The sequence below is a fragment of the Rhincodon typus genome, chromosome 28 (assembly GCF_021869965.1).
Source record: "Rhincodon typus isolate 14 chromosome 28, sRhiTyp1.1, whole genome shotgun sequence".
In the NCBI taxonomy this organism is placed as follows: domain Eukaryota; kingdom Metazoa; phylum Chordata; class Chondrichthyes; order Orectolobiformes; family Rhincodontidae; genus Rhincodon; species Rhincodon typus.
Window position 1 is genome coordinate 4,585,591 of NC_063359.1, and position 23,241 is coordinate 4,608,831.

Below are 23,241 nucleotides of genomic sequence, written 5' to 3' on the forward strand. Positions count from 1 at the left end.
CCATCCATCCATCCATCCATCCATCCATCCATCCATCCATCCATCCAGTCACCACCAATACGCTCAATGCCTTTAGAGAAGTGGGGTACTACAGCAGGTAGAGTACTTTATCTCCCCTTCCAACTCCATTTGTTTTAGCCGCCTCCCCCTCTCCCTCACCTTAGATGGCCTACATTGTCTTTAATGGACTATGCATGTAAATTAATCAATCTGAAAACACAGGTGATTTACTGGTGGTGGTTAATAGTTGAAAAAATACCATGGATGATTTGGTGATGGAAAAGTAATGTTCAGTTATTTGTACGAGCACTTCTGAATATGAAAATGATAAACTCCATCCTAAGTTGCTGTGGTAATATCCCTACCTTTAGGCCAGAAGGTCCAGATTCAAGTCCCATTGCAGGATGTGATGCTATGGAGGTATGTCATAACACATCCAAATGGTTGATTAAAAATAGAATCTATCCACAAGAAAGGTGCCTTTTTCTCCATCTCACGGATTAGCTCAGATTTGAATAAACACTCCCTGTATCCTATCCTATTTCCCTGTTGCCTGTCCCTGTCCTTCACAGCTCCATTGTTTGCTGTTCCTCAATGTTGACAAATCCTTCCATGGAACTTGCCTTTACTTCTTTCTGTGATTTCCTGCAATGCTGTGTGCCAATCCCAACCTCATGCTTCTGAAATTTGACCATTGCACATCCTGTCACACTTCCAAGGTCAAGTCTTTAGCCATATTCTGGAATCATTTTCCTAAATCTCCCAGACTTGCTATCTCTCTCCCCCTGTGTCAAAAGCCTCCTTTTAATCTTTGTGCTTGGTAATTTCTCCTGTTTATCTCCCTTATTATAAAGAAGATCAGTATTTCAGGGTGCTGCAAATTTTACACAAATGCAAGGCCTTCCTTCCTTGATATGATGGCTGAGAGAAATAAAAGTCCAATTTTAAGAAGTTTGACAAAAACATTTCATCTTATATAAAGTATGACAACAGCTGTGATATTGGTCTGTTAAAGATTCAGAGTTGTGAAGCATCAGCTTGTTTCTCTTCCCCTTCACTCTGTTTTAATGGGTTTATTTCAGTACATCTCTTCATCCTGTGACAATTTGAGGAGTTCATTTGCCATATTCAAACAACTGTGAATGAGACAGACTGATTTATTAATGGCATTATTTTAGGCAAGGCTGATCTTTTAAAAAATTTATTAACAGGCAACTCATGTAATTGGGAGTTCATGTTTCAGTAATTTTTTTCAAGGGAATGGATTGATGTTAAAATAATTTTTCCCTTTTACAAATGCTGTTAGGAGAGAAAATTAAGTATCCACATCCTGGATTTGTTCATCCATTCATTTCTGAAACAATTAAGTATTTTAAGGTTAGAATGTGAAGACAAGACATAGTTGATGATGTTGATGGAGGTGGTTGGGGAGCGTGGCAAGATCTGAGGGAAGATATTGGTGACCAGAAATATAGTGATAGGCTAGGGCCTGCTAATTTGATTGGCCCGATTGTAGTTTACATTCAGTTGGTTTGACACACTCTCCATCACAAGGTTGTGTGAGATACCAATTTATCTGAGGGGCTGTCCCAAAATGGCCAAATCACATTGGCCTCCTTTTATTTGTCCCGCTCCAATATAGCTGGTGGTTGAAGCATTACTACTTGTTTTGCACTACTGCCAATGTCAAATTTCTATCTTTTGGAACTTGCTCACCAAATTGGATGCTACAGTTATCCAGTCTCCTAGAGCCAGGCCTCTCTTTTTCTCAGCATTGATAAGACCCTAGATCAGATTTCCAGTGCTTCCTAATTTTAGAACTGACCTCACAGCTGCAGAGAAACTGGTATTTTGTTTCCTTTTCCTAAGCTCTTGGTGCTTGCTGCTGTAGTGCTGGAATCTCAATTTCTAATGCCCTTCTAACTCCATCCTGTCAAATCTTTGATTGCCCCCTCAACACTAAAATTTCATCTGTGTGGTGCCAGGTACTCATGCCATTCCTTTGAAATTTGTGTCACAGGTAGACAGAGTGGTTAAGAAGGCATTCAGCACACTTGCCTTCATTGCTCAGGCCTTTGAGTATAGGAGTTAGGACATCATACTGATGTTGTACAGGATGTTGGTAAGCTCTCTTCTGGAGTACTGTGTGCAGTTCTGGTCACCCTGCTATGGGAAGGATATTACTAAATTGGGGAGGGCTCAGAAAAGATTTACCAGGATGTTGCCAGGACTGGAGGGTTTGAGTGATAAAATCAGGTTGGATACGCTGGGACATTTTTCACTGGAGTGTAGGAGGTTGAGGGGTGACCTTATGAAGGGGTTTATAAAATCATGAGAGGCATAGATAAGGTGAATAGCAAGAGTCTTTTTCCTAGTGTAGGGGAGTTCAAAACTAGGGGGCATATTTTTAAGGTAAGAGGAGAAAGTTTTTAAAAAAAAACATCAGGGCAACTTCTTTACACAGAGAATGGTTCGTGTATGGAATGAATTGCCAAAAGAATTGGTGGATGCAGGTACAGTTACAACATTTAAAATACATTTGAATAAGTACATGAATAGGAAAGGCTTGGAGGGATATGGGCCGAGGACAGGCATGTGAGACAAGATTAGTTTGGGAACATGGTTGGCGTGGACTAGTTGGACCAAAGAGTCTGTTTCCATGTTGAATGACTCTGATTGTATTCCCAGTGCAGATAAACCAATTCTCTTAAGATATTATGGAAAACAAATGTTATTTTTCCACTCCCGTACATCTCAGGTGTCCTCGTTTTTCAAGGACTGCAACTTCCCCCCACTCAGTGGTTGAGAATGCCCTCGACTGTGTCTCCCGCATTTCCCGCAACTCATCCCTCACACCCCGTCCCCGCAATAACAACCAAAAAAGAATCCCCCTCGTCTCACGTACCACCCCACCAACCTCCGGATCCAACACATCATCCTCCGACACTTGCGCCATCTGCAATCCGATCCTACAACCAAAGACATCTTTCCCTCCCCACCCTTATCTGCTTTCCAGAGGGACCACTCTCTCCGTGACTCCCTTGACCGCTCCACACTCCCCTCCATCCCCACCACACCCAGCACTTTTCCCTGCAACCGCAGGAAGTGCTACACCTGTCCCCACGCCTCCTCCCTCACCCCCATCCCAGGCCCCAAGAAGACTTTCCACATCAAGCAGATGTTCACCTGCACATCTGCCAGTGTGGTATACTGCATCCGCTGTTCCCGTTGTCGCCTCCTCTACATCGGGGAAACCAAGCGGAGGCTTGGGAACCGCTTTGCAGAACACCTATGCTCGGTTCGCAATAAACAACTGCACCTCCCAGTCGCGAACCATTTCACCTCCCCCTCCCATTCCTCAGACGACATGTCCATCCTGGGCCTCCTGCAGTGCCACAACGATGCCACCCGAAGGTTGCAGGAACAGCAACTCATATTCTGCTTGGGAACCCTGCAGCCCAATGATATCAATGTGGACTTCACAAGCTTCAAAATCTCCCCTCCCCCTACCGCATCCCAAAACCAGTCCAGCTCGTCCCCGCCTCCCTAACCTGTTCTTCCTCCCACCTATCCCCTCCTCCCACCTCAAGCCCCACCCCCATCTCCTACCTACTAACCTCATCCCGCCCCCTTGACCTGTCCTTCCTCCCTGGACTGACCTATCTCCTCCCTACCTCCCCACCTACACTCACGTTTACTGGCTCCATCCCTGCCTCTTTGACCAGTCTGTTTCCTCTCCACCTAACTTCTCCTCTATCCATCTTCTATCTGCCTCCCCCTCTCTCCCTATTTATTTCAGAATCCCCTTCCCCTCCCCCATTTCTGATGAAGGGTCTAGGCCCGAAACGTCAGCCTTTCTGCTCGTATGATGCTGCTTACCCTGCTGTGTTCATCCAGCTCTACACCTTGTTATCTCTGTTATTTTTAAGACGTACCTTTCACAATTTCAGATGGAGGACATTTGGCAGCCAATTTGTACATGGCGCAAACCCACAACAGCAGCATGGTGCTCATTGCGGAATCGATATTGACTTGGAACGGCAGAGAATCTTCCTATACTTTTTGTCAAAATAATGCCATGGGCCTTTGAAATCTAGGAGAGATAGCAGATGGCACCCCAGTTTAACATCTCACCTGACAGACAGCACCTTTGACAATGTAACTCTTCCTTTGTTCTACATGCAAATAACAATGTTTATGGCACTCAGGTTTCTCGAGTGGAACTTAAAACAATGACTTTCTTGTTCAGAGGCAAGTAGTAAGATCCTTGCTCTCATAAAACATTTATTTCACCATGAAGAACAGCAAAGGAAGTCTAAATATGGATGCATAAACAGGCCAAAAATCAGCATGCAGTTTCCATTGTTCTGTTTCACTATGTCTACCTGCGACTCCACTTTCAAGGAACTATGAACCTACACTCCAGGGTCTCTTTGTTCAGCATTACTCCAGACTTTACCATTAAATGTAAACGTCCTGCCCTGATTTTCCCTGCCAAAATATAGTACCTCACATTTATCTAGATTAAATTCCATCAGAAGGCTTTAACACCTAACTTACCCTATATCACTTTTTTTTAAACTTGTAACAGACGCAATCAGAGCTCCTGGGCTTGGTGTCTCTATCTGTATTCATCAATATGCTCGTGTGCATGCTAATATCTCTTCATTGTTCCTTATGCAGAAGAAGTACATGCAAAACCAGTGCAATATGCTTAGACAGAGGTTAGGTGATGCCTGACTTTAGACTCCTCAATCTCTTCAACGAACAGGCTGCTGAGCTGGCAGATGATCCAGAGAAACATGTCTGTGCTGAGGGGGTGATTGGATATCTGTAGCTGTCTAGTGAGAAAGCTTTCAAGCAGCCACCGTCAACTATATACCAAATGCCTACATCGAAATGAAATCTGGGGAAGGATGGTGATTTACAACACCAAGAAATCATTATGTTTTTTTAACACGTAACAAATGGTTAAGAAGGATATTTGCCTTATTAACCGAGGCATAGAGTTTAAGAGCAGGGAGGTTTTGCTGCAGCTGTATAAAACATTGATTAGGCTAGGGCTGGGGTATTATGTGCAGTTTTGGAATTCACTTTATGGGAGAGATGTGATTGCATTGGAGAGGGTGCAGAGGAGATTTACCAGGATGATGCCTGGGCAGTAGAGTTTTATTTATGAAAAGAGATTGGGTAGACTGGGACTGTTTTCCTTGGAGCAGGGAAGACTTGGGGCGACATGATTGAGATATATGAATGCATGAGGGGCATAGATAGGGTAGGCAGGAAGGAACTTTCCACCTTGATTGAGGGCTCAGTGATTGAGGGGCGTAGCTTTAAGGTAAGGGGCAGGAGGTTTGGATGGGATGTGAGGAATTTTTTATTCACACAGAGGGTGCTAGGAATTTGAAACTCATTGCCTGTAAATGTGATAGAGGCAGAAACCATAACACTTAAGAAGTATTTGGATGTGCACTTGCCATGCCGAAGTACATAAAGTATGGGCTAATTGCTAGAAAATGGGATTAGAATGAGATTGTTTTTGACCAGCATGGATGTGATAGGCTGAAGTACCTTTTTCAGTGCTGTAGACCTCAGTAGGAACAATAATGAGCCTCAGAGGACACACTGTTCATGCTTTCCTCCCCACCTTCCACCAGCACCGAGACATGTACCATAATGGGTAATCTACCTAGCGTAGCCTTGGGGTCATATTCTTGTGAGCACAGCACTGACACAAGACACAGCTAGAGAAGGAGAAAAGGTGAAATCTTTGATCCTCAGAGCACTGCTGAAGACCAGGCCCCCTGCTGAGCCCAGAACAGATGTTGAGCCCCTGGCCTCGACCATTAATAAGATGGCCAAGATGCATAGGGAATGTCTGGCACAGGTTCCAAAGACAACTGCAGACCAGATTGAATCACAGATCAGTTCTCTCTGATGTCATGGTTTTGGTGTACAAGAACATGACTGCCTCCATGGACCAGGTCGCATCTGCGATTGATTGTCAGTTTAAGCACAGTATTCAATATCTGCTGAAAAGAGCTGGTTTCCAAGAAGTTCAATGCTGTTATCAACTGCAACTGTCACAGGCATAGCACTTCCTCCCAAATTGCATGGCTGCAGATCTCCCTGCTGGAGTTGAAAGATGTAGATGAAGGAAACACTCATCATGTGAAAATTCTTCTGGCACTGGCTTTAACTCATCTGTAGATAATTACAATGTTTTTGGTAACCCTTTCCTGAGAGACTGCTCAATGATGCTGAAGACACTGATTCCCCTCTTCATGCACTGCTTGCACAGTTGTAGCCTCCTGATCCTCATGTCTCTGGTTCTGTTGGTGTTATTGAACTCTTCTCCTTTTCCTTCTTTTCAAATTTAATCAAACTAATACTGCTGCTTAGTTAGAGTGCTCAACTATCTGGCAAGGACGTAAATATCAGGAATGTTTTCCATTTGAGATCTTGACATAGTCAACCTGCCCTTTGGGTCCTTATTAGGTTATTTATGCCTTTAGTGTAAGCCTGCCTTATAGCCACCTGTACTTGGTGAGTTGTATCCTCTACGATCCAATGCCATACTCTGTCGTTCCTGATGCTGTCGCATGCAAGATATCTGTAGCCTGGATCTTGACATTGTGCAACTTGCCACATGCATGGAAAACAATGTGGCTTTTCATGACCTTTATTATCCCTTGTGGTACAACTCTAACAACTTGAAATCTACAGCCTGCAGAATGGTTAAATCCCCATGTCTTTAACTTTCATATACATGGGGCTGTGAATGTTCCTGCGTGGCTGAATGTGAAATAACCCCTCAGCCCTAACACCACTGCTATGATTCTTAGATCCCTTTCTTGCCAAATGCTAATAAATAATGGGACGTAGTTAGGGGATGTTGGTGTCGAGAACTGTAAGAGCTTATATGTCTTTATTCTCTAGTGAGTGTTTCCCTTTAGTTAAAAGCCCTTAACTGAGTACTCGTGCAACAGCATTTTCAATTTTTGTTTCATTTGTACACCACCTCTGAGATCCCTTATTTTGAAAATCAATTGAGAAAGATAGTCGTTGTAAATTTTTCATTTCAAATTGCTCATCTTCTATCTCTCCCCACTGGAACATCACAGCCCTGCCCCCACACTGTAGATGACTTTCACAAACAAAAACCGAAATTGCTGGAAAAACTTAGCAAGTCTGGCAGCATCTGTGAAGAGAAATCAGAGTTAATGTCTCGGGTTGAGCAACATTACATCTGATTTCTCTCTGCAGATGCTGCCAGACCTGCTGAGCTCTTCCTGCAATTTTGGTTTTTGTTTCTGATTTACAGCATCCGTAGTTCTTTTGGTTTTTATTTATGTAAATGGCTTTCCCCTGCTATTGCCAGTGTCCTTTTTCAATCTCACCCTGTGACTATCACACCTTTCTCTATGACCCTCAATATTCTTTTTCTTCCCTTGGATCTCACTGTCATCCAGCTCCCAGCTCAACATTACCTTTGCACCAACCATGATTCTGTTTGCCTGCACACCCAATTTTTATATTGCGCTCCATAGCATTATTATGCAGCTTCCAATCTTTCTTGTCGCCTCTCCCCTATTATTGTTACTCCATGCTCTATATCTCAGTTTTGTGCATCTATGCTCCACAATCCTTCCAGTGCCTCCACCAAGCACACTTGTGCTGTGAGGGAATCAAGGACAACACCAACATCTGTTTTCCTTCCACATTTGAGATGGTGGTGGTGTTAGAATTGGAAATATTTTCAAGTCAGGATAAATGTAGCATGAAGTTGATGATGTATCCAAGTGCTTGCTCCCTTGGTATTTTAGGTGGTAGGAGGTACAGTTTTGAGAGTTACTATTGAAGCACTGCATTGCTGAAGTATATTTGGTAAATGACACAAACTGTTGTAGAGGGAGGGAGAGAATGTTTAAGATGGTGGATAGGATGCCAATCCAAATGGATTGATGTGTCTGACATGATGACAAGCTTCTTTCATGCTATTGGAGATACATTATGTTGGCACTTGGTAAGCATTTCATGATACTCTTGATTTGTACCAAGTAGGTGTTGTGGAGCCACAATAGCCATGTGGCAGAATAGCCGTCATTTGGCCTTCCTCTGGACTCACTCTGTTTACATGGCTGGTCCAGTAAAACGTTTAGTGGATGGTAACCCCTAGGATCTTTCTGGTAGGAAATTCAGTAATGCCCCCATGGAAAAACTGTAAACCAAAGTGACCAAATTTACTGAGTGACTCTATGCCTATTCTTGTAGCTCTCCTTTGTGTCTGGCCACATTGTACTATTTGTCTGTTAATACTACTTCACAATTAAGGATCATCAGATCACGTGAACCAGTTTTCCTTATGTCCGAGAAAATTACAATTGACCACTTCAATTTTGATCTAAATTCCTAAAAGTTCTTTTCAGAGCTTGCAATCGCAGATTTCTAAGATCTTTATAAATAAATTACAAAATTTCCCAATTACATTGCTTCTGGATCAAGAGTGTCCACAATGATTAGACATTCTTATTGATGATGGTCATCTCTTGGCACTTGTGTGACACAGATCTTTCTTGCCATTCATGAGTCTAAGCCTGGATTTTGTTCAGCTCTTGCTTCAGAAGACTGATGAATTGTAAAATGAATAAAAATTGTCAGCAAACATCCTGACTTCTAAAGTTATTTTGGAAGGAAGCCTGTGGAGAGTTTCCATTCTGAACTTTATTGATTTCAGTTTTACTAGGACTCCTTGGTGCCACACTCAACTAAATGTTGCCTTGATGTCAAGGAAATCACTCTCACTTTCCCTTGTTAACTTTGTTAGTGCAGGGCAGCACATCTTTAAAAAGTGTTTTGGCATTGGTAGGGCCTTTCAAACCCTAGAAGCTTAAAAGAAAGGTTTTATGAATTGACTGCAACCTTTACGATTCCAAAACGATTATGTCAGCAGTATTAACCTAAGTTATAGCAAGGCCTAGATATATTAGGAGGCCAGATCACTAATTTTATTATCATAAACTTTATTAACAAAATATTTTTGGCCTTGAACTTCACGCTAGCAGTTTATTTTTCATCTGGCCTTGGCCACATTTCAAACAGGATTGAGAATCATGTTTATATAATGTTACTTTAACCTTTTATAGAAAGTACTCAGCATCTGTCTGTGCACTGGCTCTGCTGCAGTGCGGGGGGGGAGGGCAGTATTTTATGAGGTAAGTTTGAACTCCAACTCTGGGGTCCTGAGCCACCATTTTCCAACAGCAGGACTTGCTTGTCAGTTTTTAACCACAGGCTGACTCCTAGCAAACAGGTCAAGGAGGCGGGGATGGGGCTGGTAGGTAGGAGGTTGGGGGGGTGGTGGCATTGAGGTGGAAGGAGTGGATAGGTGGGAGAAAGGATGGACAGGTCAGGGAGGCAGGGACGAGCTGGGCTGGTTTTGTGATGTGGTCGGGGGCGGGGAGATTTTGAAGCTTGTGAAGTCCACATTGATACCATTGGGCTGCAGGGTCCCCAAGCGAAATAAGAGGTGCTGTTCCTGCAACCTTCGGGTGGCATCGTTGTGGCACTGGCGGAGGCCCAGGATGCACATGCCGTCCAAGGAGTGGGATTGGGTGTTGAAATGGTTTGCGACTGGGAGGTGCAGTTGTTTGTCGCGAACCAAGCGTAGGTGTTCCATAAAGCAGTCGCGAAGCCTCCGCTTAGTTTCCCTGATGTAGAGGAGGCCAAATCGGGTACAGCGGATACATTATACCACATTAGCAGATGTGCAGGTGAACATCTATTTAGTGTGGAAGGTTTTCTTGGGACCTGGGATGGGGGTGAGGGGGAGGTATGGGGCAGGTGTAGCACTTCCTGCGGTTGCAGGGAAAAGTGCTGGGGGTGGTGGGGCCAGTGGGGGAGTGTGGAGCAGACAAGGGAGTCGCGGAGAGTGTGGTCCCTCTGGAAGGCAGATAGGGGTGGGGAGGGAAAAATGTCCTTGGTAGTGGTGTCAGATTGCAGGTGGCAGAAGTGGCAGAGGATGATGCGTTGGATCCAGAGGTTGGTGGGGTGATACATGAGGACAAGGGGGATTCTGTTTTTGTTGTTGTTGCGGGGAGGGGCTGTGAGGGATGAGTTGCGGGAAGTACGAGAGATGCGGTCGAGGGCGTTTTCGACCACTGTGGAGGGGAAGTTGTGGCCCTTGAAAAACGAGGACATCTGGGATGTCCGGGAGTGGAATGCCTCATCTCAGGAGAAGATGCAGCGGAGGTGAAGGAATTGGGAATAGGGGATGGCATTTTTGCACGAAGGTGGGTGAGAGGAGGTGTATTCTAGGTAGCCGTGGGAGTCGGTAGGCTTGAAATAGATATCGGTTTCCAGGTGATTGCCAGAGATGGAAACAGAGAGGTCCAGGAAGGCGAGAGAGGTATCGGAGATGGTCCAGGTGAACTTAAGGTTGGGTGGAAGGTGTTAGTAAGTGGATGAACTGTTCGAGCTCCTCGTGGGAGCACGAGGCAGCGCCGATACAGTCATCAATATAACGGATGAAGAGGTGGGGGATAGGGCCTTTGTAGCTTCGGAAGAGGAATTGTTCCACGTATCCTACAAAGAGGCAGGCATAGCTTGGGCCCATGCGGATACCCACGGCCACCCTCTTTGTCTGTAGGAAGTGGGAGGAATTGAAGGAGAAGTTGTTAAGGGTGAGGAAGAGTTCAGCTAAGCGGACAAGGGTGTCACTGGAGGGGGACTGGTCAGGCCTGCAGGACAGGAAGAAGCAGAGGGCCTTAGGCATGGACGCCCAGTCCCTATATACTTGCATTCCCCATGCAGATGGCTTGGAGACCGCTTTGTGGAACACCTATGCTTGGTTTGTGACAAACGACTGTACCTCCCAGTCGCGAACCACTTCAACTCCCCCTCCCACTCTTTGGACGACATGTCCATCCTGGGCCTCCTCCAGTGCCACAACGATGCCACCCGAAGGTTGCAGGAACAGCACCTCTTATTTCGCTTGGGAACCCTGCAGCCCAATGGTATCGATGTGGACTTCACAAGCTTCAAAATCTCCCCGCCCCCAACCGCATCCCAAAACCAGCCCAGCTCGTCCCCACCTCCCTGACCTGTCCATCCTTTCTCCCACCTATTCACTCCTCCCACTTCACCTCCTACCTACCAGCCTCATCCCTGCCTCCTTGACCTGTCTGTCTTCCCTTGACTGACCAACCCCCATCGTAACCCCCCACCTACACTCACCTTTACTGGCTCCATCCCCGCCTCCTTGACCTGTCCGTCTCTTCTCCACCTATCTTCTCCTTTATCCATCTTCCATTCGCCTCCCCCTCTCTCTATTTATTTCAGAATCCCCTTCCCCTCCCCCATTTCTGAAGAAGGGTCCAGACCCGAAACGTCAGCTTTCCTGCTCGGCCTGCTGTATTCATCCAGCTCTACACCTTGTTATCTCTTCAACTTTGAATTACTTGTGGAGTCAAAAATAGCTGTACATTTCCCAGTCTTCACTGCTGTAGAAATGAAAGGAGCTTTAAGACTGAATTGGAAATAGTTCTATTTAGTGGCAAAATTATTTCATTTGGAGAAAACATCTGAACTGGTTAGATGGCAGCAGAGTAAGAGCTCCAGCCAGAGCTCTTCTGCTCGCCGGCTCCTTTTCCATTTATCTTTCTTTTGTCTTCCTCTTGCTGCAATTTTTCTTCCCCTCCCTCACCCCAACTTTAACTTGGTAAAATATCCTAGCTGGAGGGAACGGAGAACGGAGTCTGAGACCAGCATGGTGCGGGAGACGAGTCGCAGCTGGAGCAGGAACAAAGCGAGTGTGGGTCAAGGATCAGAAGAGAGTCACAGCCAGAGCCCGGAGTGGGAGCAGAGTGAGCGGGGACTGAGTCCCAGAAGCAAATCACGGCTGGAGTGGCAGCGGAGCGAGGGTGGGCTGAGCTGGGAGCTGAGTTGTGGCAGGAGGCAGAGTGGGAGCAGAGCGAGCCCAGGCCAGCCAGGGGTATGAGTCGAAAGAGGCCAGTGTGTGGAAGCAGCATGGCCTCGTCTTCTGAAGTCCGGCGGGCATGGGCTCGGTGGAAAAGGACTATGACTTGAGTACTTTAAAGATACTTTTTAAACTCTGTATTCCCATCCTAGATTTTTTGTTTTGCTGTTTCAATTCTGTAATAACACTTAATGTATCTGTACCTGGGTACCCTGTACCTAAGATGGTGCTGAGAGGCAACATTGCAAACTTTTCACTGCACTTATTTGAGTGCACGTGACAATAAAGGCTATTCTGAATTCACTTTTGGTCCCCTTGAGGAAGGCTGTAATTGCATTGGAGGCAGTTCAGAAGAAGGTTCATTAGATTAATTCCAGGGATGGAAGTCTTATGTTTGAAGAAAGATTGAACTGTTTAGGTTTATACTTGAATTTAGAAGAGTTAAAAAAATCTAATTGAGATATATAGGATGATAAAGGGCATTGACAGAGTAGATGTAGAAAGGATGATTGCCTCACAAGGGCAATCTATAACAAAATGCGTGGCAGATTAAAATCTGAGATTAGGAGAAATTACTTCTTTCAACGAGTCATGAATCTGTAGAATTCCCCACCTGATTGTTGTCAGTGCTGCGACACTGAATATATTTAAGGAGAAGGTAGAGAGATTTTTAGTTAGTCATGGGTTAAGGGAATGGGCAGTAAAGTAGAATTGAGACTGATGAGATCAGCCGTGATCATATTAAATGGTGGAGAAGGCTGGTGGGCCTAAATTTCCAACTTCTGCCCCTAGTTCTTATGCTTTTGTTATGAATATAACATTCAAGGAAGGGAACTAGATGTACATTACTGACATGCTGTCAAAAGCAGCACTCCCCATAAAAGAAAGAAATTTGAAAAAAGTTGGGGTTGCTAAGGTGGAACGTGAAATCTTCAAGATTCAATGAGAAACAGAAGCTTGACATGCTTTGGAAGTCATCAACCAGTGGAGACATAGAATCTGAAACAAAAGTGCCTTGCTCAAATCAAGTGACCTATGCAATAAGATATAACTGTCCAATTACTTCAAGAAACAATGATGATAGGAAGGCCTGAAAACATCAAGAACACACTTGTTGCTATGTGAGTTTTGGCATATAGAAACAAAGTGATATCTGAACTTAGCACCTTCTACGAAAGAAGAGTATTTCTTAATGGTGGAAAGTATAGATTTGCAGAGGGGCTTGGGTGTCCTTGTCAATTAGTCACTAAAGGTTGACATGCGGGTGCAGCAAGCTATTAAGAAGGCTAATAGAATGTTAACCTTTATTGCAAGATGCTATGAGGTTTTTATGTGTTGGAGCTTGGCTAGACTGCACCTGGAGTACAGTGTGCTATTTTGTTCTCTTTATTTCAGGAAAGACTTTATTGCCGTAGAGGGAATGTAGAGTAGATTCAGTGGACTTGTTCCCACAATGGTGGGACTGTCTTAAGAAGAGAGGTTGGGAAAACTGAGCCTGTATTACTTGGATTATCAAGGAATGACAGTAGGTCTCATTTAAACTTATGACATTCTTAAAAGGGATAGCCAGCATAGATGCAGGTTAAGGCATTACCCCTGTTTGGGAGTCTGGAATCAGGGGTCACAAATTAAAAATAAAGTGCCACTAGGACTAAGATGGAAAAAGTGCTTTTACTCAGAGGGTTGTGGACCACTGGAATTTTGTACCACAGAGTACAGTAGAAGTTTAGTCTTTGATTACCAATGGCTTGAAGGATTATGGGAATAGTCTGGGCATTGAATTCTTTGAACAGCCATGCTTGTGTTGAATAGTGGGCAATGCTCAATGTGCTGAATGGCTTACACCTGTTCTAATGTTTCTGTATCCTATGGAATTGCAAAAGATGCTTACAGTTTTTTAATTGTTGTCCCTGTGTTTGACAAATGCACTCTCTATGTATCTCCAAGCACTTTGAATAGGCATCCACAATGACTAAAAATATAGGGCCCATGAAAGAACTGGCATAGTCGACTTGTAACTGAGTCCAGGGTTCACCTGGCCATTCCGACAAATGTGGGGGAAGTTTTGGGTAGTAATTTTTGTCCTTGTTGGCACTCTGGGCACTGTCCTACCAACACAGCTGGCCACCAGACAGAACTTCTCACCAACATCTTCATTTTGGAAACCAGGGATGATTCTGGTGGAGATAACACAATGTGGAGCAGGAGGAACACAGCAGGCCAGGCAGCAGAGGAGCAGGAAAGTCGACGTTTCGGATTGGTGCCTGGGATGGAGGTGAGGGGGGAGGTGTAGGGGCAGGTGTAGCACTTCGTGCGTCATTCTCCGTCACTTCTGCCACTTACAATCCGACCCCCCAAACAAACATAATGTTTCCCTCCCCACCCCATCTGCCTTTCGTAGGGACTGCTCTCTCCGCGACTGCCTCATCTGCTCCACACTCCCCACTAGCCCTACCACCCCGGCACCTTTCCCTGCAACTGCAGGAACAATTACACCTGCCCCTACACCTCCCCCTCACCTTCATTCAAGGCACAAAAGAAACCTTCCACATTAGACAGGAGTTCACCTGCACGTCCATCGATGTGGTCTACCGCATCCGTTGCTCCCAATGTGGCCTCCTCTACATCGGTGAGACCAAGCGGAGGCTCAGAGACTGCTTTGTAGAGCACCTGCGCTCAGTTCGCGACAAACGACAACACCTTCCAGTCATGAACCAATTCAACTCCCACTCCCTGGGCAATATGTCCATCCTGGGCCTCCTCCAGGGTCACAGTGACACTACCTGGAAACTGGAGGAGCAGCACCTCATATTCTGCCTCGGGAGCCTGCAACCCAATGGTCTAAATGTGGACTTTATCAATTTCAAAATCTCCCACTCCCAGCTTCATCCCATGACCAACCCTCCCTCTCATCCCCACCTCCTTGACCTGACACAACCTGTGCATCTTCTCTCCCATCTATCCACCCCTCCCACCTCTGCCCAACCCCCACCACTGCCCACCTGCACTCACCTATCACCATCCCACCTACCTTCCCCAACCCCAGCCCTCCTCTCTTTATTTCAGAGCTCCCTTCCCCCTCCCCATTTCTGAAGAAGGGTCCTGATCCAAAATGTCAGCTTTCCTGCTCCTCTGATGCTGCCTGGCCCGCTGTGCTCCTCCAGCTTCATGCTGATCTGACTCCAGCGTCAGCAGTTCTTACTATCTGAACGATTCTGATGGAGTTCAGCCAGTATCTGGCGGCGACCTTTGCTCAGGACAGTCATCTTTGCTCCTCATAATAATGCGCTGTCCTATGTGGTGATCTGGTCTGGCCGGGTCCAGAAAGTTCTAGTTGTGATGGCCCTTTTGTTTCCAGAAAGTTTTAAACCAGAACGGACTTTTCTAGTGGCGGCACTACCTGTGCTGTATCCGCTAGTGGGAGACGGCTCAAGATATCAGCATTTGCTGCTTGTCCTCCCAGACAGTGTTCCAACTTGTAACTGTACAGAATAAGAGCCCACTGCTGAATTTGACCTGAAGCTATGGGTGCCAAGACCCTGTCCTCTTTGAGTAGCCTGAGCAGGGGATTGTGGTCTGTTACTATTCCAAATTTACATTTAGTGAAACTTTCTCACACCAAAGATGACCGCCAAACCGTTCCCTCTCCATCTCGGTGTATTTTTGTTCAGCGTCAGTCAAAGTCTGGGAGGCATATGCTATTGGGCGTTCTTCTCCGCCAGGCTACCAATAAGCCAACACTACCCTGATAACGTGTGGGGAAGTCAGCATGTCAGCACCACATCTCGCTTGGGATCGTAATGGGCCATCCAAGAGGATGATAGCTGATTCTTCATTTACCTAAAGGCTACATCTTGGCTATGAGACCATTTCTGAGGCTGACCCTTTTTTTAATAGCAGGTGTAAGAGTGCCAGAATGGAGGCCAGGTTACATATGAATTTTCTGTTATAATTATAATTATAATTAACCAACCCAGTACAGATGTGGGAGCCGGGGCACTTTTGATCGCCCTAACTTTATCTTCCAACGGATATAATCTGTTCTTGTCGACTGTCACCCAAGTAGGTTACTTCGGGTGCCTGGAACACATTTTTCCCTCCTAAGGCCTACACCTGCTGTTGAAACATTTAAAGACTATGTCCAAGTTCTCGAAATGCTCTTTATTGGTCTTCCCAGTTCTTAGCAGATTATCCAGATAAATGATAACCTGGGGTACCCTTGTACAATGTTCTCCATCTTCCACTGGAAAATGGCACAGGCTGATGAAATCCCAAAAGGAGTTTTTGTCTATTGGTACAAATCCTTAAGCGTACTAATTGTAGTGTACTTCTGGAAATCCGCATTTAATCACAGTTGAAGGTACGCATGTCTCATGTCCAGCTTCATGAAGGATAGCCCTCACACCAGTTTTGAGTATAAATCCTTTATGCGAGGGATTGGATATTTATCCAGCTGCGAAAAAGATTTTATTATTTGTTTAAAATACCCACAAAGTCGAACTGACCCATTGGGCTTCCCAAATTGTATGACTGCTATTGCCCATTCCTCAAACTGGACTGGTTTGATGATTCAAAACTGAAAGAACTGTGGATGCTGTAAATCAAGAGCATAAACAAAGTTGCTGGAGAAGCTCAGCAGGTCTGGCAGCATCTGTGAAGGAAAAAAAGAGATAATGTTTCGGGTCCGGTGACCCTTCCTCCGAACAGAAGAAGAGTCTGAGGAAGGGTCACCGGATCTGAAATGTTAACTGTTTTTCCTTCACAGATGCTGCCAGACCTGCTGAGCTTTTCCAGCAACTTCTGTTTTTGTTGTTGTTGTTTTGATGATTCATTCGCTTTGCAGCTTCCTGATTTCTGCCCTTACTTAGGCATGGAAGGTAAATGGCATTGGGTGGGTCTTGCAGAATTGTGGAATTGCTTCTTGGTCAACATGTGATGTGGCCTTGGCCCGTTTGATACTTCCTAGGCCTTTCTGGAAGAGTTCTGGGTATTTAATTAGGATTTCACTCAGGCAACCATTTTCTAACCGAAAAATGTTGCCCCACTAATTGAATCTTTCTCAACCAACTTTGCACCTTCAAGCTTGGGGCTGATCCTTTTACTACACAGTCAATGGTAATCAAACCAGCTGCTTCTCTTAAACTGGAACTGAAGGCGTACCCTTATATTTGTAGGTGTTCTAGGCCCGAAACGTCAGCCTTCCTGCTCCTCTGATGCTGCTTGGCCTGCTGTGTTCATCCAGCTCTACACCTTGTTAGCTCCTATCCTGTGATGTTCATCTGGCTGACCTCATTCCAATCACTACACTTGTAACAGCTACCACGCTAAGCAATTCAAGAATAAGGATTCTGGGTAATCCAAGATGGAGGGCAGGAAAAAACTATGGCTGTAAGAGATGCTCCTTTTTTTTGAGGCATTTTCAGTGTTCGAGCTGATTTCCTTGAATTCTATGAGCAGTAATTACTATTTTATAAGCAGTTGCATTGTTTTGGAACTTTGAAAAGAAAAAGATCAAAACAACGGCACTTTAAAAAGGAGGAAGAGAGACAAACAAAGGACCATGTGGGATGTGAAACAAACAGAGTAGTAAACTTGCACAGCTGTCTGATTAGGCAGTGAACTTCACTGCTGACTGCCTCTGATGTTTAGTTTCAAGTAGCTCTAGACATCAGAGTTCCTTTCTAAGAAAAATAAACAAACAGTGAAATTTACAGCTGACCTTAGAGAAATCTCTCTGGGGAGTTCACAGTAAGGAAATGGCTAAGTGGCTGTTTTTAAAGTGTAACCTTACTGTTTTTTACGTAAATTTACAATAGTGAGTATAATGGGGGTTTTTTGACGATATGTTTTATTGAAATCTGTCTCTTGATTAAACTTTAAAAACATAAAACATCGGTACTAAGTTATCCTGGAGCAGTGTTTTTTTAGAGCAGTAAGATTGTGCTATTTTCTTGATCTGCAAATTGTTAGGATGCAAAGATGGCCTTTAGTGAGTGATGTGCTCTTCCTGTTAGATGTGGGAGATTAGGGAGAGTTTCCATGCTACTGATGATTATGTCTGCAGGAAGTGTGTTTGATTGTGAATCCTGTTGGATTGCATGGACCAGTTGGAGCGGCAGGTAGAGTCAATGAGGAATTTAAAGGAGGCAGGCAGGGGGTGTGATGGATGGCAGTTGCTGTCCACATCTCCAATGTGTATGCCGTTTCAGAAAACATAAGGAATGAGGGACTCCTAGGGGAATGTAGCACTGACAGTCAGGTTTCTGTTACCAAGACTGGCTATACGTCAGGTTCCAAGTGATCAGTTGTGATAGGGGAATCTCTGGTCAGAGGCACAGACAGATGTTTCTGCAGCCGACAACGAGACAACAGAATGGTGTGTTGACTCCCTGGTGCCAGGATCAAGGATATCTCAGACAGGGTGCAGAATATTCTCAAAGGGGAGAGGGACCAGCAGAAGGTCATTGTATACATTGGAACTAATGACATAGGAAGAGATAAGGACGCGATTCTGAGGAGAGAATATAGGAAGTTAGGTAGGAATTTAAAAAGTAGGTCCTTGAGTTTAGTAATATCTGGATTACTCCTGGTGCCATGAGCTAGTGAGGGTAGGAATAGGAGGATAGAGCAGATGAATGTTTGGCTGAGGAGCTGGTGATGGGGAGAAGGCTCATTGGAATCTTTTCCGGGGTAGAAGTGACCTGCATTAGAAGGACGGATAGCACCTGAATTGGAAGGGGACTAATACACTGGCGGGGGGATTTGCTAGAGCTGCTCGGGAGGATTTAAGCTAGTGAGGTGGGGGTGGGACCCAGGGAGTTAGTGAGAAAAGAGATCAGTCAGAAACTGGTGCAGTTGGGAAATGGAGCAAGTCAAACAGTCAGGGCAGGCAGGAACAAAGCCGAGAACAAGGTAGGTAAATTAAGTTAAACTGCATTTATTTCAGTGCAAGAGGCCTAACAGGTAAGGCAGCTGAATTCAGGGCATGGTCAGGAACGTGGGACTGGGATATCATAGTGATTACAGAGATGTGGCTCAGGGATGGATAGGACTGGCAGCTTAATTTTCCAGGGTTTAGATGTTATAGGAAGGATAGAAAGGGGGGCAAGAGAGGAGGGAGAGTGGTGCTTTTGATTAGGGATAACATTACAGCTGTACTTAGGGAAAATATTCCTGGGAGTAAGTCTAGGGAAGTTATTGAGTGGAACTGAAAAGTAAGAAAGGGATGATCACCTTATTGGAGTTGTACTATTGGCCCCCAGTAGTCTGCAGGAAATTGAAAAGCAAATTTGTGAGGAGATCTCAGTTATTTATAAGAATAATAGGATGGTTATGGTAGGGGATTTTAACTTTCCAAACATAGACTGACTGGAACTGCCATAGTGTTGAGGGCTTGGATGGAGACGATTTTGTTAAGTGTGTACAAGAAAATTTTCTGATTCAGTTATTAGATGTACTTATTAGAGAAGGTGCAAAACTTGACCTACTCTTGGGGAAATAAGGCAGGGCAGGTGACTGAGATCAGTGGGGGAGTACTTTGGGACCAATGACCATAATTCTATTAGTCTCAAAATAATGATGGAAAAGGATACACTGGATCTAAAAGTTAAAGCTGTAAGTTGGAGGAAGGCCAATTTTGATGGTATTAGGCAAGAACTTTTAAAAGTTGATTGGGGGCAGATATTCGCAGGCAAAGGAATGGCTGGGAAGTGTGAAGCCTTCAAAAATGAGATAATGAGAGTCCAGAGACAGTATGTTCCTGTTAGGGTGAAGGGCAAGGCTGGTAGGTGTAGGGAATGCTGGATGACTAGGGAAATTGAGATTTTGGTCAAGAAAAAGGAAGAAGCTTATGTCAGGTATAGAGAGCAGAGATCGAGTGAGGCCCTAGAAGAATATAAAGACAGTAGAAGTATAATTAAGAAGAAAATCAGGAGGGCAAGAAAGGGACATCAGATAGCTTTGGCAAATAGGGTTGAGGAGAATCCAAAGGGATTCTACAAATACATTAAGGACAAAAGAGTAACTAGGGATAGAATAGGGTCCCTTAATATCAGCAAGGCCACCTATGTGTGGAAATGCAGGAGATGGAGGAGATACTAAATGTGTACTTGGAACATTGTACACAGCGGAGAAGGATATGGTAGATAGAGAACGTGGGAAAATAAATAGCGACATTTTGAAAAATGTTCATATTACAGAGGAGGTGGTGCTGGACGTCTTACAACGCATATAGGTGAATAAATCTCTGCGACCTGATCAGGTGTACCCTAGAACTCTGTGGGAAGCTAGGGAAGTGATTGCTGGGCCCCTTGCTGAGATATTTGTATCATTGATAGCCACAGGTGAGGTGCTGGACACTGGAGGTTGGCTAATGTGGTGCCACTATTTAAGAAAGGTGGTTAGGAGAAACCAGGGAACTATAGACCGATGAATCTGATGTCAGTGGTGGGCAAGTTGTTGGAGGGGATCCTGAGCGATAGGATTTACACGTATTTGGAAAGGCAAGGACTGATTAGGGATATTCAACATGGATTTTTGAATGGGAAATGATGTCTCACTAACTTGATTGAGTTTTTTGAAGAAGTAACGAAGAGGATTGATGAGGGCAGAGCTGTGGACGTGATCAATATTGACTTCAGTAAGGTGTTCGACAAGGTTCCTCATGGTAGACTGGTTATCAACATTAGATCTCGTGGAAAACAGGGAAAACTAGCCATTTAGATACAGGATTGGCTTGAAGGTAGAAGACGGAGAGTGGTGATAGAGGGCTGCTTTTAAGACTGGAGGCCTGTGACCAGTGGTGTGCACAGGGATTGGTGCTGGGTCCACTGCTTTTCGTCATTTATATAAATGATTTGGATCGGAACATAGAAAGTATGGCTAGTAATTTTGCAGATGATGCCAAAATTGGAGGTGTAGTGGACAGCGAGGAAGGTTACCTCAGTGTACAACAGGACCTTGATCTGATGGGCTGAGGTGTGGCAGATGGAGTTTAGATCAATGTGCGCTGCTGCATTTTGGATAGGCAAATCAGGACAGGACTTATGCAGTTTAGGTAAAGTCCTGGGGAGCATAGCTGAACAGAGAGACTTTGGAATGCAGGTTCATAGTTCCTTGAAAGTGGAATTTCAGTTACACAGGATTGTGAAGAAGGTGTTTGGTATGTTTGCTTTTACTGGTCAGTGCATTTGAGTCTAAGCGTTCGGAGGTCATGTTGTGGCTGTACGGGACATTTGTTAGGCTACTTTTGGAATACTGCGTTCAATTTTGGTCTCCCTGCTATGGGAAAGATGTTATTAAACTTGAAAGGATTTAGACAAAATTTACGTAGATGTTGCCAGGGTTAGAGGGCTTGCACTATAGGGAGAGGCTGAATAGGCTGGGGCTATTTTCCCTGGAGCATCAGAGGCTAAGGGATGACCTTATAGAGGTTTATAAAATCATGAGGGGCATAGATAGGTGAATAACCAAGGTCTTTTCCCTGGGGTAGGGTGCCCAAAACTCGAGGGCATAGGTTTAAGGTGAGAGGGGAAAGATTTAAAAAGGACCGAAGGTGCAACATTCTCTCACAGAGGGTGGTGCGTGTATGGAATGAGCTGCCAGAGGAAGTGGTCAAAGCTGGTGCAATTAGAGCATTTAAAATGTATCCGAATGGGTACATGAATAAGAAGGGTTTGGAGGGATACGGGCCAAATGTTGGCAAATGGGACTAGATTAATTTCGGATATCTGTTCGGAATGGATGAGTTCGACCGAGGGGTCTGTTTGTCTGTGACTCTGTGACTCTTCTCATTACACATGACATTTTAGATGGATGATAATAAAAAATAAATGGAACTTGGAGTACTGCTGACCAGAATTGATAATCTTGTCACTATCACTACTATCCTGACTACTGGCAGTTAGAGCAGCTGATGTCAATGAATACCAGTTAGATTGCAGAATGCCTGAAGGCACACCTCAGTCATTATGACATTCCATATGTTCTGATGAGTGACAATAGCCTGCAATTCATGATGTAAGGATTCAAAAAGGATGGGAAATTTAGCACTTTATGCCATCTCCACACTTTCCCACAGAGGGAAATGCTGGTATGGTAGTGAAAAGCGATCATAAAGAAGTCAATCAAATCCAGCACACATTTGAACATCAGTCCTCGAATTGAGAAGTATATCTGCTGATGGCATGGAAAGTAATTTGATCCACACTAATATTATAATGCACCTGAGCTACTCTTCTATTGATGATAAAACTACTAAAGCCAGATGCAGTAACAGATATCAATGTCTGTCAAGGCGTAACAGCAGAAAGCTAAATTTCACTTTGATAAAACTGCCAAATCATTGCTACAGCACTGGAGAGTGAGAATGCAAATGTTTGACTCCCTCAAGAAGAGTTGGTCCATTTAGCAAATGTACTGAGAAATTGTTACCTTAATTGTGTGCAGTGAATGGGAATGACCAGATATATTGTCACAATCGCATACATCTATTTACAATTATAGAAAGCATTCCTTCATTGCAGGCTGCTGATAAGGAAGATGTCATCTTTCCACTTGCAGAGTACACAGAGCAGCCTTTTGTCCCTTAGATCCAAAATTCTACTGCAACAGAAAGACTGGCAAGAGTATTTATCATGGCAGCAGCACTAGCAGTAGAAACAATAATCCTTGGAGAGGATTTGTAGTGGTTGGAATGAGGTTGGCCAGGTAGAACTCATTGAGTATGAGTTCCTTGAACAAGGCTGTTAACCTGGGCTAATCAAGGAGTCCGAGCTGACAGATATAATCAGGAGTCTGAGGGATTCTCCTCACTCTAGGGCCTGCTGATCGGAGTCCATGTACACATATAAATAAAGATAGTAGGAACTGCAGATGCTGGAGAATCCGAGACAACAAGATACAGAGCTGGATGAACACAGCAGGCTAAGCAGCAGCATACGAGCAGAAAGGCTGACATTTCGGGCCTAGAAATGGGGGAGGGGAAGGGTGTTCTGAAATAAATAGGGAGAGAGGGGGAGGTGGATAGAAGATGGATAGAGGAGAAGGTAGGTGGAGAGGAAACAGACAGGTCAAAGAGACAGGGATGGAGCCAGTAAAGGTGAGTGTAGGTGGGGAGGTAGGGAGGAGATAGGTCAGTCCAGGGAGGACGGACAGGTCAAGGGGGCGGGATGAGGTTAGTAGGGAGGAGATGGGGGTGGGGCTTGAGGTGGGAGGAGGGGATAGGTGGGAGGAAGAACAGGTTAGGGAGGCGGGGACGAGCTGGA